The sequence below is a fragment of the Pan paniscus genome, chromosome 13 (genome assembly GCF_029289425.2).
Source record: "Pan paniscus chromosome 13, NHGRI_mPanPan1-v2.0_pri, whole genome shotgun sequence".
Taxonomy (NCBI): Eukaryota; Metazoa; Chordata; class Mammalia; order Primates; family Hominidae; genus Pan; species Pan paniscus.
The window spans coordinates 121,227,421-121,245,676 of record NC_073262.2 but is presented as its reverse complement, the minus strand read 5'-3'; the positions used below and the strand labels follow the sequence as shown (position 1 = coordinate 121,245,676).

Below are 18,256 nucleotides of genomic sequence, written 5' to 3'. Positions count from 1 at the left end.
AATGGACCAAATAAGTTACACAAGTCTCAGAACTACATTTTCAAATTTTCTCTACCTACCAAAAAAGGGTACCTCTTTTAAGATATAGGCTGTTGGCCGGGTGCGGTGGCTCATGCCTGTAATCCCAGCAATTTGGGAGGCCGAGGCTGGCGGATCACCAGAGGTCAGGAGTTTGAGACCTGCCTGGCCAACATGGCAAAACCCCGTCTCACTAGAAATACAAAAAAATTAGCTGGGCATGGTGGCAAGCACCTGTAATCCCAGCTACTTGGGAGGCTGAGGCAGGAGAATCGCTTGAACCTGGGTGGCAGAGGTTGGCAGTGAGCCAAGATTGTGCCATGCACTCCAGCCTGGGCGACACAGCGACACTCTGTCTCAATAAAAAGAGGAAAAAGGCTGGGCACGGTGGCTCACGCCTGTAATCCCAGCACTTTGGGAGGCCGAGGTGGGTGGATCACGAGGTCAGGAGATTGAGACCATCCTGGCTAACACAGTGAAACCCTGTCTCTACTAAAAAAATACAAAAGGCCGGGCGCGGTGGCTCAAGCCTGTAATCCCAGCACTTTGGGAGGCCAAGGCGGGCGGACCATGAGGTCAGAAGTTCAAGACCAGCCTGGCCAACATAGTGAAACCCCGTCTCTACTAAAAATACAAAAAATTAGCCGGGTGTGGTGGTGTGCACCTGTAATCCCAGCTACTCAGGAGGCTGAGGCAGGAGAGTCGTGTGAACCTGGGAGGCAGAGGTTGCAGTGAGCCGAGATTACGCCATTGCACTCCAGCCTGGGCAACAGAGCGAGAGCAAGACTCCATCTCAAAAAAAAAAAAAAAGAAGAAGAAGAAGAAGAAAAGATATATGCTGTGAAATATAGGACCCGGTTAAGTTGTCCTAGTAGCTGACAACAAACTTCCCTTGAAAAGGACTAGAAAATTTGATATGTGGCCACACTGATTCTAGCTATGCCCCTATAGAAATACTCAATTCTTGGCTGGGCACAGTGGCTCATGCTGTAATGCCAGCACTTTGAGAGGTTGAAGAGGGAGGATTGCTTGGGCCCAGGAGTTCGAGACCAGTGTGAGCAACATATTGAGACCTCCATCTCTACAAAGAATTTTTTTAAATTAGCCGAGTGTGGTAGTGTACACTTGTGGTCCCAGCTACTTGGGAGGCTGAGGTGGGAGGCTCACTTGAGCCCAGGAGGTTGAGGCTGCAGTAAGCTGAGATTACACCACTGAGCTCCAGCCTGGGTGACAGAGCAAGACTGTCTGAAAAAGCAAAAAACAAAAAAACATTCTTGACCAGGTCGTGCTGAAACAGACAAATCTCATAAAACATAAAGCTCTATGCTTTTGTGTAAGCAAAGAACCTACATTTGAATAGAAATATATTGTGAGTTTCTTTTTTTTAAAGGGTATCTCTACCTGAAAAATGTTATGTGCTTTTTTTTTTTTTTTTTTTTTTTGGAGACAGACTTTTGCTCTTATTACCCAGGCTGGAGTGCAATGGCACAATCTTGGCTCACTACAACCTCTACCTCCTGGGTTCAAGCGACTGTCCTGCCTCAGCCTCCTAAGTAGCTGGGATTACAGGCACCCATCACCACGCCCAGCTAATTTTTGTATTTTTAATAGAGACAGGGTTTCACTATGTTGGCCAGGCTGGTCTCAAACACCTGACCTCAGGTGATCCACCCACCTCGACCTCCCAAAGTGCCGGGATTACAGGCATGAGCCACCTCACCCAGCCATGTTCCTTAATTTAAAAGTTTAAAATTTTGACAATGGTGCACATCTTAAAAGAACTTTAAAAATTTGTAGAGCAATCATTCAGTTAGTGTTCCATTAAAACATCATGCAGTTAGTTCAACTCCCTATATTTTACAGATGAAAAAGCAGAAGTCTAGAAATGTGATGCGACTTGCCTCAGGTCACACAGCCTATTAGTGCCCTACGTCTCTTTTGTGGGAAGACCCTATAAAGTCACCTAGTAGTGACTAAGCCTTCAGGGAGAATGTGGGGGGGTCACTGAAAATACAGCTTCCGTGAATACAAGACCTTGAGAAGACTTTCTTTTTTTTTTGTTTTTGAGACGGAGTCTTGCTCTGTCGCCAGGCTGGAGTGCAATGGCACCATCTCAGCTCACTGCAACCTCTGCCTCCAAGGTTCAAGCAATTCTCCTGCCTCAGCCTCCTGAGTAGCTGGGATTACAGCTGTGAGCCACCACGCCTGGCTAATTTTTGTATTTTGAGTACAAACGGAGTTTTGCCGTGTTGGCCAGGCTGGTCTCCAACTCCTGATCTCAGGTGATGCGCCCACCTTGGCCTCTCCAAGTGCTGTTACAGGCGTGAGCCACTCTGCCCCGCCTAGAGAAGCCTCTCTAAATGGGTAGTAATGTATAGGTATCCAGAGTGAGAGGGGAAGGTTGAGAAGAAGTCTGTCAGGAAACAATTTCAGGAAGAAAAGATTTTGCTGGCTTAGGCTGAATGTGTGTGCCTGAAGGAGACCAGAAGAAACCTCTGGTTGGACGAAGGGACCCAAAGTTTTCCTGAGAGCCAGAAAATCATCTCTGCTTTTCTGAGTGGGGACGCAGTTTGGAATCTGAGACTTACAGAAGCTATGTGAAGACTGAAGTAGAAAGTAACAGACCTGGCCGAAGGCGGTGGCTCATGCCTGTAATCCCAGCACTTTGGGAGGCCGAGGCGGGTGGATCACAAAGTCAAGAGATCGAGACCATCCTGGACAACATGGTGAAACCCTGTCTCTACTAAAAATACAAAAATTAGCTGGGCATGGTGGCTACTAGGGAGGCTGAGGCAGGAGAATCGCTTGAACCCAGGAGGCAGAGGTTGCAATGAGCCAAGATCGCACCACTGCACTCTAACCTGGCGACAGAGCTAGACTCCGTCTCAAAAAAAAAAAAAAAGAAAAGAAAAGAAAGCAACAGACCTCTCTTAGGTCTAGCAGGGTGTGGTGGCTCACGCCTGTAATCCCAGCACTTTGGGAGGCTGAGGCAGGTGGATCACTTGAGGTCAGGAGTTTGAGACAAGCCTCGCCAACATAGTGAAACCCCGTCTCTACTAAAAATACGAAAAGTAGCCGGCTGTGGTGGTGCACACCTGTAATCCCAGCTACTCGTGAGGCTGAGGCAGGAGAATCACTTGAAACCAGGAGGCAGAGGTTGCAGTGAGCCGAGACTGCACCATTACACTCCAGCCTGGGCGACGGAGTGAGACTCTCTCAAAAACAACAACAAAAATTTCTTAGGTCCTCAGACTCTAGGAGAGTGAATTGGCCTGGGGCTGAAGTCTAACCTCTTCTGCCAACATCCTGGCTTATCTCCTATCTGAATTTTAGCTCCCACCTCTGGGACACAGGGACTCTAGGATGTGGTGAACTTTAGGACTGCAAGAAGATTGCATTACCTTCCCTTACGCCTGTGTCCAGGAGCCTCACAATGATGTCCTGAAACATGGGAAGCCTGAGAACAGAGCCCAAGTGCCTGAACACCTTTACTTTGGAGACTCCCTCCTCTCAAACCTGCCTTAGAAAATTATTTTTTCCTCCTTTGTCCAATTCTTCTAACCCCAAAGCTTGGCTTTGTTCTTCCAATCCTTCTCCCATTCATGAATCACTATTTTAAACCTGTATTCACATGACTGACATGTGGTCATAAGAGGGCCAGTTTCAAATCAGGGAGCCATAGAAGGTCAGAGCTGGAGTTCATTTTATAGAAAAGGAGCCCGAAGACTAGAAAGGTTAGGTGAAGTAAAAAGAATTAGTGCCAGAGTCATTTAATGAGTGACAGAACTGGAATTAGAACCAAGGTCTCTGGCTGGGCACGGTAGCTCACATCTGTAATCCCAGCACTTTGGGGGGCTGAGATGGGCAGATCATGTAAGGCCAGGAGTTCGAGACCAGCCTGACCGACATGGTGAAACCCCATCTCTACTAAAAATACAAAAATTAGCTGGGAGTAGTGGTGCACACCTATAATCTCCGCTACTTGGGAGGCTGAGGCAGGAGAATTGCTTGAACCCAGGAGGCGGAGGCTGCGGTGAGCCGAGATGGCGCCATTGCACTCCAGCCTGGGCAACAAAAGCAAAACTCCGTCTTAGGCAGGAGGAAAAAAAAAAGAACCCAGGTCTCCATACAACCAGCTCAAGGATCTCACAATGACTCTGCTCTTGGAAAGGGCCTTCTCTAGAAAACAGTTGAAGCAAGGCTAGGAATCAATAAGGGACATTGGTATTTTGTCTCTCCTCTCCATCACTTTCTGTTCCCTCTGCACTCTGAATACTCTTGCTTTTCTTTGGTCTCATTTTCTTTATTTCTATTTATTTATTTATTTTTGAGATGGAGTGTCACTCTGTCGCCCAGGCTGGAGTGCAGTGGCATGATGTTGGCTCACTGCAACCTCTGCCTCCTGGGTTCATGTGATTCTCCTGCCTCAGCCTCCCAAGTAGCTGGGATTACAGGTGTGTGCCACCACGCCTGGCTAATTTTTTTTCTTTTTAGTAGAGATGGGGTTTCACTATGTTGGCCAGGCTGGTCTCAAACTCCTGACCTCAGATGATCCACCCGCCTCAGCCTCCCTAAGTGCTGGGGTTACAGGGGTGAGCCACCATGCCCAGCCTCTTTCATCTCATTTTCTTTCCTTTCCCTATCCCATGCCTGACCTGGTCCTTTTCCTTTCTTCCCAGTTCACTATAAAAATAATTTTTTAAAATTATTATTTGTTTTGTATGGAGATGGGGTCTCCCTGTGTAGCCCTAGTTTTAAACTCCTGGCCTCAAGCAATCCTCCTGCCTGGGCTTCCCAAAGTGCTGGGATTACAGGCGTGAGCCATCATGCCCAGCCCCATCCCCACCGCTCTCTCTCTCTCTTAATCCTCTCTCTGTCTTCCTGTTTGCTCACCTAGGTCAGTCTCTCCTCTTCTCTTCCTTCTCCTCATCCCTTCTCCCCATCACCTCTTCCAGTTGGTTCCCTCTTTTGACTCCACTAATTCGCAATGGCTCTGAGTCTCATCTCCTTTGAGAATTTTGAGACTGTGGTCCAGAAGGGAGGACACTTGGGTTCAGAACTCAGTAGCATGCGTGTCCCTCTGCTCAGCCTCACTTTTCTCTGTATCCTAGGAGATTGACCAAACAAACTGCCCAGACAATGTGAGTTAGAACCTAGGTATTCTAGGTCTTGCCGTTTCCTCTGGTGTCTAATGGTAGAATGGGAGGGATGCCCACAGCTGATGCAGGTGCAATGAGAAGAGAAGGAACAAAGGGTTTGGGAGTGAGGGCACTGGGAAAAACACAGAGGATGACATCTGATAATAAGAAAGGTTGGTCTTAAATATTAACTCATAGACACATATATGGAGATCTTCAATGATATAGTAATTACCTCTCTAATACAGATACGAAAATAGAGACACAAAATGAGATGGGAAGTAGCCCAGAGCTGCAGAGCGCAATTTGGTCCTCAATTTCTAAGAGACTTCATGTCACCTAGAGATGGACTTTGGCAGAGTTACCAATGGCACCAAGGAGATTACAGTGGGATTCAGGGTGTCTCAGGTCTCTCTGAGGGGCAAGAAAGAAGAGAATCATTTTGTCTACTCCCTTGCTTATGAGAAGGATTATGCCTAACCTGGTTCATATAGAGGACAAATTGGCTCTGGTCACAGGTCACAGAATGTTGGAGCTTGAGGTTCTTTTTTTTTTTTTTTGAGACAGAGTCTCGCTGTCGCCCAGGCTGGAGTGCAGTGGTGCGATCTTGGCTCACTGCAGGCTCCGCCCCCCCGGGGTTCACGCTATTCTCCTGCCTCAGCCTCCCGAGTAGCTGGGACTACAGGCGCCTGCCACCTCGCCCGGCTAATTTTTTGTATTTTCAGTAGAGACGGGGTTTCACCATGTTAGCCAGGATGGTCTCGATCTCCTGACCTCGTGATCCACCCGCCTCGGCCTCCCAAAGTGCTGGGATTACAGGTGTGAGCCACTGCGCCCGGCCAGTTCTTTTATAACACATCTAATCCAGACATTCCCAGCTACATCAATAGCCTCTGGAATGTCTTGAAATTGAGATCCTTGGCCCCACCCAAAAATCTACCAGATCAGAGTTACCCAGGGTGGGGCTCAATAATATATTTATTTTTAATAAGTACACTTGGTACACAGGCAAGTCGGGGAAACCCTAAACTCTCTCGTATCACAGATCTGGAAGTTGTGGCTCCAGGTCCCATAGCTAGTTGATGGCACAGGCAGAACTAGAAGTAGGTTTTCTTACCAACATAGCACTCTGGTGCACTAAGAAACTGCTCTGGCCCATGGAATAGGCAAAGAACAAGTTCCTTAGATAACTTTCTAAGGGACTTTCATAACTCTCTCTATTACCAGGGATCTCTGATTCCCCATGGTTCTGGCCAACCCCTATTTTGCAACCCCCAACAAACTGTTAATGAATCTATGCTAAAGCTTAGCTACTCCAATTTTTTCTTCCCTTATTGGGGGTGGAGTTCACCTCAGGAGTGGCTAGGGTTGGCACTTCTGGCCCTGCATAAGCTAAGAGGTACCTCATATAAAGGGCGACTGACACAGCCAGGAGGAAAGCTGTAAGGATAAAGGAGGATAAGCTAGAGAGAACCAGGAGGTGGGAGCCCTGTAGAGCTGTTGGGATGAGGAAAGGAGTCTAGGGTACAATTTAACCAGGGTGGATAAGCATCTAGAGGGCAGAGGTAGGGACTCAGGGAAGACAGAGCTTAGAGCAGAGGCTAGTTAGACCTTCCAGATCCTTACCGTGGGCAGGAGAGCAGAATAGCAGTCCTGTGTTTCCTGTGTCTGTGAGCTGTGCCTCCCGAGCTCTGCGATGCTGTGGGATCAGGAAGCCCAGCCTGGCTCCTTTTCTCTTTTGCTCCCCTTGCACTGGCTTGTTTCCTCCCCTCTTCTACAGCAGCTGGCTGCTGTGACTGGTGAGTTATAGCCGGAGGGAAGCAGTAAGAAGGGGAGAGGTGTGAGCTCTCTCCAGTCCAGCCCATCCAACTCTTAAAGGCCCAGGACACTGGTCAATGTGAGGGAGTAGTGGGGGTGGGGTGGGGAGAGAAGGATTAAGGGCAGCACATCTCCAGGGAGGAGCCTGGCTGCCCTTCATCTTGATGCCAGCCCTCATTGACCCCAATCCCGCAGTAGGTCTCAAAGTGAAGGGAGTGTCCTCAGTTGCAGTGCTCTGTGAATCACTGCTTTTCATTCTGGTTCCTGCATGTAATATGGCTGTCTTTGCCCTTATTTAATCTGGCTCCTTTCCATAGTGTCTGTTTCCACTGGCCTGCTCCTGTATCTCTGAATCCTGCCTGCAGGGCACTCACTGTAGCTCCGTCCCACAGGAAAAGAAAGAAAGAAGATGGGAAAAGAGGAAGACGAGGAGAAGGGGAGGACAGGAATGATGATAGAATGTAGAGGGACAGATAGGTTAGAATCTATGTATATTTTAGGCACTCATTAAATATTGAAAGAATGCATAGATGAACGTGTGAAACAGTTCATTTTTTTTTAAACATCCATTCTTTCCTCCTACAAGCATCTGTTCAGCACCTCTGGGTTATAAGTCATAGCCCTCAGAATGGAGGTAGCACCTTCAGGACATACATGCATGTTTATAAAGATGTGTGCAGAGATGAAGCATAGGCTCAGAGGGGAACTGTGTGAAATGGTGTAATTTTAAGTGTGCTGACGTCTGGCTGCCTATCATGGTTTCCACAAGCATCCCTCAACTGCCTAATGTTTTACCATTAGTGATTATAGCTACATTTTTTAGTCCCATTAAAATAAAATCCTCCTAAGTAATTACTATAAAAGTCAGGATAGTGGTTACTGTTGGGAGGGGGAGGAATTGTGGTGAGATGGGACACAGAGGGGGCTTCTGGCATAGCTAGCTAAACTCTATTTCTAGTTCTAAGTGCTAACAAGGGTCTTCACTTAATAATTTATTAAGCTATACATTCTCTTGATATATTTTCTATATGTGTTTTTAAATTTATTTTTTTAGGTCTCATTTAAAATATCATATATCTGTGTTAATTTTTGAAGGCTTAATGATTTTAAATATACATATATGTATATGTATATGTGTGTGTGTGTGTGTGTATATATATATATATATATATTTTTTTTTTTTTTTTTTTTTGAGATAAGAGTCTCGCTGTTGCCCAGGCTGGAGTGCAATGGCGTGATCTTGGCTTACTGCAACCTCTACCTCCTGGGTTCAAGCAATTCTCCTGTCTCAGCCTCCTGAGTAGCTGGGATTACAGGCGCATGCAACCACCCCCAGCTACTTTTTTTTGTATTTTAGTAGAGACGGGGTTTCACCGTGTTGCCCAGGCTGGTCTTGAGCTCCTGAGCTCAGGCAATCCACCTGCCTTGGCCTCCCAAAGTGCTAGGATTACAGGCGTAAGCCACTGCACCCAGCCGATTATAAATAATTTTTTAAAAATTCAATCCTAAAGTCAAAGTAGATTTTAAATAATTTATACCTAGGTTGGGTTGTCTATATTCTTTACTGAGAGCAGGTTTTGATAGAAGGGTAGTAGTATGAAGGAAGGGGACACATTAGGAGGGAGGCCATTCATGGGGAACAGGAAGATTGGGGGGCATCGTAGTTTAAACTGTGCTGATTTCAGATTTGACTTAATAGAGGCCCTGTTTTACATGCTTGTCTTGCTCTCCCATTTCTACTTCCCCAACATGGCCAGCTTATTTTTCCAAGCTTCACCTTCACAGTCCACACTCCTCTTCTATACCCCCAGATTATATACCATCTTTCTGAGTCACTATTTGCATCAATTTAATGCTGCCCAACCTCCTTCCCTCTTGGGTGATCTGTGAGGGGTGTTATCACTCATAGTGGATTTTCTGGGAGAGTCTAGATCTCAAATATTCTGTTTCAATGTTCCCATGAACACAACAGTATTCTTCAGCCCATATGTTCTGATTTTTGGGGCAGGGACTTGGAGACTTTCACAAGGTTAGTATGGTTCCAGAGTGTCAAGGCATGCCCACTGCAGGACTCTCATGAAACAGAGGGAGGGAGCAGACAGACAGGGCCCCCTGGGCAGAGTAAATGTCCATCTGGTATGGTTATTCCTATTTCCACCATGATCCTGGCTGCCCCTTCCCCCACTGTTGTCTATTATTAACAGATCCAGAAACTTGATCAGGGCAGTAGCAGCAGAGGGACTTTCTGGGAACCATGCCCAGGAAAAGCCTAGAAGCCCTAAACTGAAATTAAGCAGCAGCTGGCAAAGAGGAAGACCTAAACATGGTACTCTCGCCCTGCCACCCAGGCCTGCCTAGACCTTCTTCCTGACATCCAGAGCAGATGCCACCCAATTAAATGTCTCCGCTTGTCAGGACACTCAGGCTGGAAAGTCTGAGATCAGTTCCCCAGACTATCGAACCAAACTACTCAAACTTCTGAAATAAAGCCCAACTCCTTCCTGATCAAAAATGCAACTCAAAACGGTAAATTCCATTTAAAAATCATCAACATAAGGCCAGGCACAGTGGCTCACACCTGTAATTCCAGCACTTTGGGAGGCCGAGGTAGGAGGATTGCTTGAGTACAGAAGTTTCAGACCAGCCAGGGCAACATAGCAAGACTCTGTCTCTTAAAAAAAAAAAAAAATCAGGGCCGGGCATGGTGGCTCACGCCTGTAATCCCAGAACTTTAGGAGGCCGAGGTGGGCAGATCACGAGGTCAGGAGTTTGAGACCAGCCTGACCAACATGGTGAAACCCGATCTCAACTAAAAATATAAAAATTAGCCAGGCATGGTGGCACGTGCCTGTAATCCCAGCTACTCAGGAGGAGGCTGAGGCAGGAGAATCGCTTGAACCCAGGAGGCAAAGGTTGCAGTGAGCCGAGATCGCAACACTGCACTCCAGCCTGGGTGACAGAGCGAGACTCTGTCTCAAAAAAAATAAAAATAAAAATAAAAAAATAAAAGGACTGGGCGCGGTGGCTCATGCCTATAATCCCAGCACTTCGGGAGGCTGAAGCAGGTGGATCACTTGAAGTCAGGAGTTCGAGACCAGCCTGGTGCCTGGTCAACATGGTGAAACCTGGTCTATACTAAAAATACAAAAATTAGCCAAGCATGGTGGTACATGCCTGTAATCCCAGCGACTCAGGAGGCTGAGGCAGGATCATTGTTTGAACCTGGGAGGCGGAGGCTGCAGTGAGCTGAGACGGTGCCATTGCACTCCAGCCTGGGTGGGTGACAGAGCGAGACTGTGTCTCAAAAAAAAAAAAAAAAAAATCAATATGAGACCACCTGTAGAATTAAAAGCCAGGATATATAACTTCAAAAGACCAGAGAATATACATATGTGTGTGTGTGTGTGTGTGTGTGTATATATATATATATATATGTGTGTGTGTGTGTGCGTGTGTGTGTGTATGGCCAGTCCTCCATTCTAACAAAATTTAAAAGCAGAGTCCCAGTTCTGCTATTCAATTCTTTAAGTGGGCGTGGGGAGTGGGCAACAAGGTGGTATTAAAAAACCCAGAGAACAAGATGATGGAAAGTAGAATAAAAAATACAAATAGTATTTTACACCAGGAAATAAAACTTTCAGAAAAGGTCACAAAACAAAATATAAGTATGTGCTATTGGTAAGAGTCATGTCTACAGGCCGGGCACGCTGGCTCATGCCTGTAATCCCAACACTTTGGGAGGCCAAGGCAGGCAGATCACTTGAGGCCAGGAGTTCGAGACTCGCCTGGCCAGCATTGTGAAACTCCATCCTACTAAAAATTAAAAAAACAGCCGGGCATCGTGGTGCATCCCTGTAAGGCCAGCTACTCTGGAGGCTGAGGCAGGAGAATCACTTGAACACAGGAGGCAGAGGTTGCAGTGAGCCAAGTTCACGCCATTGCCACTGCACTCCAGCCTGGGTGACAGAGCAAGACTTCGCCTTAAAAAAAAAAAAAAAAGTCACATCTACAAAAAGGTGTTACTAAAAAAAAAGAAAAGGCCAGGCGCGGTGGCTCATGCCCATAATCCCAATACTTTGGGAGGCCAAGGCGGGTGGATCACTTGAGGTCAGGAGTTCGAGACCAGCCTAACCAACATGGAGAAACCCTGTCTCTACTAATAAATATAAAAAATTAGCCGGGCGTGGTGGCACATGCCTCTAATCACAGCTACTCAGGAGGCTGAGGCAGAAGAATCGTTTGAACCTGGGAGGCGGAGGTTGCGGTGAGCCGAGATCGCGCCATTGCACTCTAGCCTAGGCAACAAGAGTGAAACTCTGTCTCAGGAAAAAGAAAAAAAAAAGAAAAAAGTTCCAGCCTGGGCAACATAGCAAGACCTTGGCTCTACAAAAAAGTAAACACTCTCTTTTAGTCCCAGCTACTTGGGAGACTGAGATGGAAGGATCACCTGAGCCCAGGAGTTAGAGGCTGCAGTGAGCCACGATCATGCTACTGCCCTCAAGCCTGGGTGACAGAGTGAGATTCTGTCTCAAAAAATAAAATAAAAGTTGAAAGTCAAAGGAAAGTGGCTGTGTGTGGTGGCTCACTTACGCCTGTAATCCCAGCACTTTGGGAGGCTGAGGTGGGCGGATCATGTAAGGCCAGGAGTTTGAGACCAGCCAGGCCAACACGGTGAAACCCCCAGCTCTACAAAAAATAAAAAAATTAGCCGAACATGGTGGCACATGCCTGTAATCACAGATACTCGGGAGGCTGAGGCACAAGAATTGCTTGAGGCCGGGCATGGTGGCTCACGCCTGTAATCCCAGTACTTTGGGAGGCCAAGTGGATCACGAGGTCAGGAGTTTGAGACCAGCCTGGCCAACATGGAAAACCTCCCCCTCCATCTCTACCAAAAATACAAAATTAGCTGGGAGTGGTGGCGCATGCCCGTAATCCCAGCTACTCAGGAGGCTGAGGCTGGAGAATCGCTTGAACCCAGGAGGTGGAGGTTGCGGTTAGCCAAGATCACGCCATTGCACTCCAGCCTGGGCAACAAGAGCAAAACTCTGCCTCAAAAAAAAAAAAAAAAAAAAAAAAAGAATTGCTTGAATTCAGGAGGCAGAGGTTGCAGTGAGCTGAGATCATGCCACTGCAGTTCAGCCTGTGTGACAGAGCAAGACTCTCTCTCAAAAAAAAAAGAAAGTTAAAGGAAGAACTCCAATTTTCTTCTTAAGATTGCCTTGGCCGTGCACGGTGGCTCATGCCTATAATCGCAGCACTTTGGAAGCCCAGGAGTTTGAGACCAGCCTGGGCACATAGTAAGATTTTGTCTCTACAAAAAATAAAAATATGGCCAAGGGCAGTGGCTCACGCCTGTAATCCCAGCACTTTGAGAGGCCGAGGTGGGTGGATTACGAGGTCAGCAGTTCAAGACCAGCTTGGCCAAGATGGTGAAACCCTGTCTCTACTAAAAATACAACAAAAAAAATTAGCCAGGCATGGTGGCGGACACCTGTAATCCCAGCTACTCGGGAGACTGAGGCAGAGAATTCTTGAACCCGGGAGGTGGAGGTTGCAGTGAGCTGAGATCGTGCCACTGCACTCCAGCCTGGGCAACAGAGCAAGACTCCGTCTCAAAAAAAAAAAAAAAAATTAGCTGAGTGTGGTGGCGCACATCTACAGTCCCAGCTACTTGGGAGACTGAGGTGGAAGGATTGTTTGAGCCCAGGAGGGTGAGGCTGCAGTGAGCCATGATCACTCCACTGCACTCCAACATGGGTGACAGAGACCCTGTCTCAAAAACAAACAAACAAAAAATCCTTGGCTCTTCTGGCAAAATTTTAGAATCAGCTTACTAATTTTCAGAAAAATAAACCTGGTGGGATTTTACTTAGAACTGAGTTTAACAAGCAGATCAATTTGAGAGAATTGGCATCCTCATAGTATTTTTAATATTGTTTTCCAATCCATGGAGATGATATATTCCTTCAATTATATAGCTTTTTAATTTCTCTCCACAATGTTTCATTGTTTTCAATGTAAAGGTTCTACACACTATTTGATATATCTATTTCTAGCTACTTGATTTCTTATGCTTTATAAACTATTTTTGAAATTTTACTTTCTATTTATTGTTGTATATGAAAACATATAATTGACTTTTTATTTTTTATTTTGAGACAAAGTCTCACTCTGTTGACCAAGCTGGAGTGCAGTGGCGAGATCTCGGCTCACTGCAACCTCCACCTCCTGGGTTCAAGCGATTCTTCTGCTTCAGCCTCCCAAGTGGCTGGGACTACAGGCACATGCCACCATGCCCAGCTAATTTTTGTATTTTTAGTAGAGACGGGGTTTCACTATTTTGGCCAGGCTGGTCTTGAACTCCTGACCTTGTGATCCTCCCGCCTTGGCCTCCCAAAGTGCTGGGATTACAGGCTTGAGCCACCGTGCCTGGCCATATTTGATTTTTTTTTTTTTTTTTTTTTGTATATTGACCTTATAGTCTGTGACCTTGCTAAATTCACTTATTATTATTTTTGAGATGGAGTCTTGCTCTGTTGCCCAGGCTGGAGTGCGGTGGCGTGATCTTGGCTCACTGCAACCTCCGCCTCCCGGGTTCAAGCCTGCTTCAGCCTCCTGAGTACCTGGGATTACAGGCACGTGCCACCACGCCCAGCTAATTTTTGTATTTTTAGTAGAGATGGGATTTCACCATGTTGGTCAGGCTGGTCTTGAACTCCTGACCTCGTGATCTGCCCACCTCGGCTTCCCAGAGTTCTGGGATTACAGGCATGAGCCACCGCGCCCGGCCTCACTTATTACTTTTTAGGGGTTTGTAGGTTATTTCAGGTTATCTATGTACACAGTCATGTTAGCAAATACCAAGGGTTTTTTTCTTTTCCTTTAAAATCTTTTTTTTTAATGGCTGATAAATGGAGGTGCGATTGATAGTGGACAAATGTGTTTAATTCCTTGTCTCATAAATAATACAGTATTTTATTGAGAGGTTTACTGTAGAGTTTTTGTTGATACTTTTTTTTTTCCTTTTTTTTTTTTTTGAGACAGTCTCACTCTGTCACCTAGGCTAGAGCGCAGTGGCACAATCTCGGCTCACTGCAACCTCCACCTCCCAGGTTCAAGCGATTCTCCTAACTCAGCCACCCGAGTAGCTGAGGTTACAGGCACCTGCCACCACGCCTGGCTAATTTTTGTATTTTTAGTAGATCTGGGGTTTCACCATGTTGGCCAGGCTGGTCTCAAACTCCTCAGGTGATCTGCCCGCCTTGGCCTCCCAAAGTGTTGGGATTACAGGCGTGAGCCACTGCGCCCGGCCTGTAGACCTCTTGTCTGTATCTATCTAGATGATTGTGTGACTTTTCTCCTTTTATGTTGATATATGAATTGCATTGTATTTTTTTTGAGATAGAGTCTCACTCTTACATAGGCTGGAGTGCAGTGGCACAATTTTGGCTCACTGTAACCTCTGCCTCCCCGGTTCAAGTGATTCTCCTGCCTCAGCCTCCCAAGTAGCTGAAATTACATGTGTGCACCACCACACCCGGCTAATTTTTGTGTTTTTAGTAGAGACAGGTTTTCACCATGTTGGCCAGGCTGGTCTCGAACTCCTGACCTCAAGTGATCCACCCGTCTTGGCCTCCCAAAGTGCTGGGATTACAGGCATGAGCCACCGCGCCTGGTGATTGATTTTCAAGTATTGAATCAATCTTCTATTTTTGCAATAAATCCCAATTCGATCTAACGCATTATCATTTTTATATATTGATAGATTTAGTATGTCTGGGAATCTTATATCTACATTCATGGGAGAGGTTTGTCCCTGGTTTTCCTTTCTTGTAATGTTCTTAACCAGTTTTGTTGTCTAGGTTATGCTGCTTCAAAAGTGAATTGGGATTTATTCCCTTTTTCTGGAACTTTATATTAGATTACTGGCTTTGGTGTTTCTTCTTTTGCAATGTGTGAATTTAAGGTTATATATTTCTTTTCTTTTTCTTAGACAGAGTCTCACTCTATCGCCCAGGCTGGAGTGCAGTAGTACGATCTTGGCTCACTGCAACCTCTGTCTCCTGGGTTCAAGCAATTCTTAACCCTCAACCTTCCAAGTAGCTGGGATTACAGATGTACATCACCACACCCGGCTAATTTTTGTATTTTTAGTAGAGATGGGGTTTTCACATGTTGGCCAGACTGGTCTTGAACTCCTGGCTTTGAGTAATCCACCCGTCTCAGCCTCCCAAAGTGCTGGGATTATGGGTGTGAGCCACCACACCCAGCCAAGGTTATATATATTTTTAATTATTTTTTATTTTTTTGAGACGGAGTCTCGCTCTGTCGTCCAGACTGGAGTGCAGTGGTGCAATCTCAGCTCACCGCAAGCTCCACCCCCGGGTTCACGCCATTCTCCTGCCTCAGCCTCCTGAGTAGCTGGGTCTACAGGTGCCCGCCACCACACCCAGCTAATTTTTTGTATTTTTTAGTAGAGACAGAGTTTCACCGTGTTAGCCAGGATGGTCTCGATCTCCTGACCTCATGATCCGCCCGCCTCAGCCTCCCAGAGTACTGGGATTACAGGCGTTAGCCACCACGCCCGGCCATATATTTCTTTTTACTCACGGCACCCTCCAACTCCTGGGCTCAAGCAATCCTCTTGCCTCAGCCTCCCAAGTAGCTGGGACTACAGGAGTGCCACCACACTCAGCTTTATTTATTTATTTATTTATTTATTTAAAGAGATGGGGTTGGCTGCGCACGGTGGCTCATGTCTGTAATCCCAGCACTTTGAGAGGCCGAGGCGGGCGGATCACGAGGTCAGGAGTTTGAGACCAGCCTGGCCAATATGTAGAAACCCCATCTGTACTACAATACAAAAAAAAAAAGTAGCCTGCCATGGTGGCATGAGCCTGTAATCCCAGTTACTTGAGAGGCCGAGGCAGAATTGCTTGAACCCAAGAGGCAGTGGTTGCAGTGAGCTGAGATCATGCCACTGCTCCAGCTGAGGCGGCAGAGCAAGACTTTGGTCCTGCTATGTTGTCCAAGCTAGTCTTGAACTCCTGCCCTCAAGTGATACTCCTATCCTGGCCTCTGAAAGTTTTGGGATTACAAGTGTGAGTCACTTACACTGTGCCATCATTTCAATTTTCTTAGGGTCTTCCTGTAACCTAGACTGGAGTTCAGTAGTGTGATGGTGGCTCACTGCAGTCTTGAGCTCCTACTCAAGCAATCTCCCGACTTCAGTAGCTGGGACTACAGATGTGCACCACCATGCCTAACTTTCTAATTTTTTGGTGGAGACAGAGTCTCACTATGTGGCCCAGGCTGCTCTTGAACTCCTGGGCTCAAGCAATCCTCCCACCTTTGCCTCCCAAAGTGTTGGAATTACAGGCATGAACCACAGAACCCAGCTTTCCTTTTTTTTTTGAGTCTCTGTCGTCCCGGCTGGAGTGCAGTGGGACAATCTCAGTTCACTGCAACCTCAGCCTCCCATGTTCAAGCACTTCTCTTGCTTCAGCGTCCCAAGTAGCTGGGATTACAGGTGCCCACCACCACGCCTGGCTATTTTTTGTATTTTCAGTAGAGATGGGGTTTCACCATATTGGCCTGGCTGGTCTCGAACTCCTGACCTCAAGTGATCCACCTGCCTTGACCTCCCAAAGTGCTGGGATTACAGGCGAGAGCCACCCTACCCTGCTCTCAGCTTTATCACTTAACCAAAAATATTTTCTAGGCTGGGCAAGGTGGCTCATGCCTGTAATCCCAGCACTTTGGGAGGCCAAGGTGGGCAGATCACTTGAAGTCAAGAGTTCAAGACCAGCCTGGCCCACATGGTGAAACCCCATCTCTACTAAGAAAATACAAAAATTAGGTGGGTATGGTGGCATGTGCCTATAATCCCAGCTACTTAGGAGGCTGAAGTAGGAGAATCACTTGAACCCAGGAGGCAGTGGTTTCAGTGAGCTGAGATCATGCCACTGCACTCCAGCCTGGGTAACATTGAGACTCTTCCTCAAAAACATATGTATCTATATGTATAGATATAGATATATATGTATTTTTTTTCTAATTTCCTTTGTGATTTTTTTTTGGACCCATGGGTTATTTAGAATTGTACTGCCTAAGTTTCAAACAGCTAGGGACTTTCTAGTTATTTTTCCTAGCTTACTCCCACTGTGGTCAGAGAATATTATATTAAATTTTTTGAAAACTTTTTGAGGCTTGATGGTCCAGCTATGATCAGTTCTGATAAATGCTTAGGTGTAATTAAAAAGAGTATGTATACTATTGGTTAAGAGTGCAGTGTTCTATGAATGTCATTTAAGCCAGGTATGTTAATTGTTATTCAAATTTTCTGCTTGTTGGCCAGGCACAGTGGCTCATGCCTGTAATCCCAGCACTTTGGGAGGCTGAGGCTGAGGCTGGCGGATCACCTTAGGCCAGGAGTTCGAGACCAGCCTGGCCAACACGGCGAAACCCCGTCTTTACTAAAAATACAAAAATTAGCAGGATGTGGCGGCGGGCGGCTGTAATCCCACATACCCAGGAGGCTGAGGCAGGAGAATTGCTTAAACCTGTGAGGCAGATGTTGCAGTGAGCTGAGATTGTGCCACTGCACTCCAGCTTGGGCAACAAGACCGAAACTCCAATTCCCAAAAACAAAACAAAACAAACCAACAAATTTTCTATTTGTTATATCTGCTTTTGAAATAAACATATGAAAATATTTTTCCAAAAATTAAATTCCATAATGTATCAGGAAAGAAAAATATAATTTCATTCTAAGGTTTCCTATTCCAAATTTTTTCTCTGAGTTTTTGAAAGCAACAACTTTGTATATCCCCCTTTTCCTAGCCTTTAAGCAGCAGGAACAATGAGCAGAGGAATAATATGTAGTTAGTAAGCAAGGCATGCTCTGAAGGCTACCAATGCTGCTCCTGTTCCACCAGTGAAACAGGCCACAGGCCCTCTAAGGCTCTTGAAAAAAGAACGTGGAAGCATAGGGCAGCTGTGTCCCACTGACAGCCAGGCATGGAAACAATCCTGGAGATGTGCTCCAAGCCTTGAACTTGAGGAAATGAACATCAAAGTTCGTAAGATGTTTCAAGCATTACCTTGTCACTATGGAAGTCTCTCCCTACACTGGCACTAAGTTCTGGCCAATATGGCCAGGAGTGAAGTTCTGTCCCAGTAAAACATACTTTTATCAGGTAAGGGGCATCATCCCCCTCCCAGCCTCCCAAACAGCTTTTGTAACTCAGATGGAGTCTCCCCAAAAAACATGTTCACAA

At 46.3% G+C, this 18,256-nt stretch overlaps 1 protein-coding gene across 4 annotated transcripts in view; it reads right to left on the bottom strand.

The window, feature by feature from the left end:
- Window positions 1–17,029, bottom strand: part of PLCD4 (phospholipase C delta 4) — a 39,313-nt gene extending 22,284 nt beyond the window's left edge. For all 4 annotated transcript variants that reach the window (XM_008971960.5, XM_034955148.3, XM_008971961.5 and 1 more), the window contains exon 1: window positions 6,783–17,029. The gene's annotated coding sequence lies outside the window, so the exon portion shown is untranslated. The remainder of the gene's footprint in view (window positions 1–6,782) is intronic.
- Between the last annotated feature and the right edge of the window lie 1,227 nt (window positions 17,030–18,256).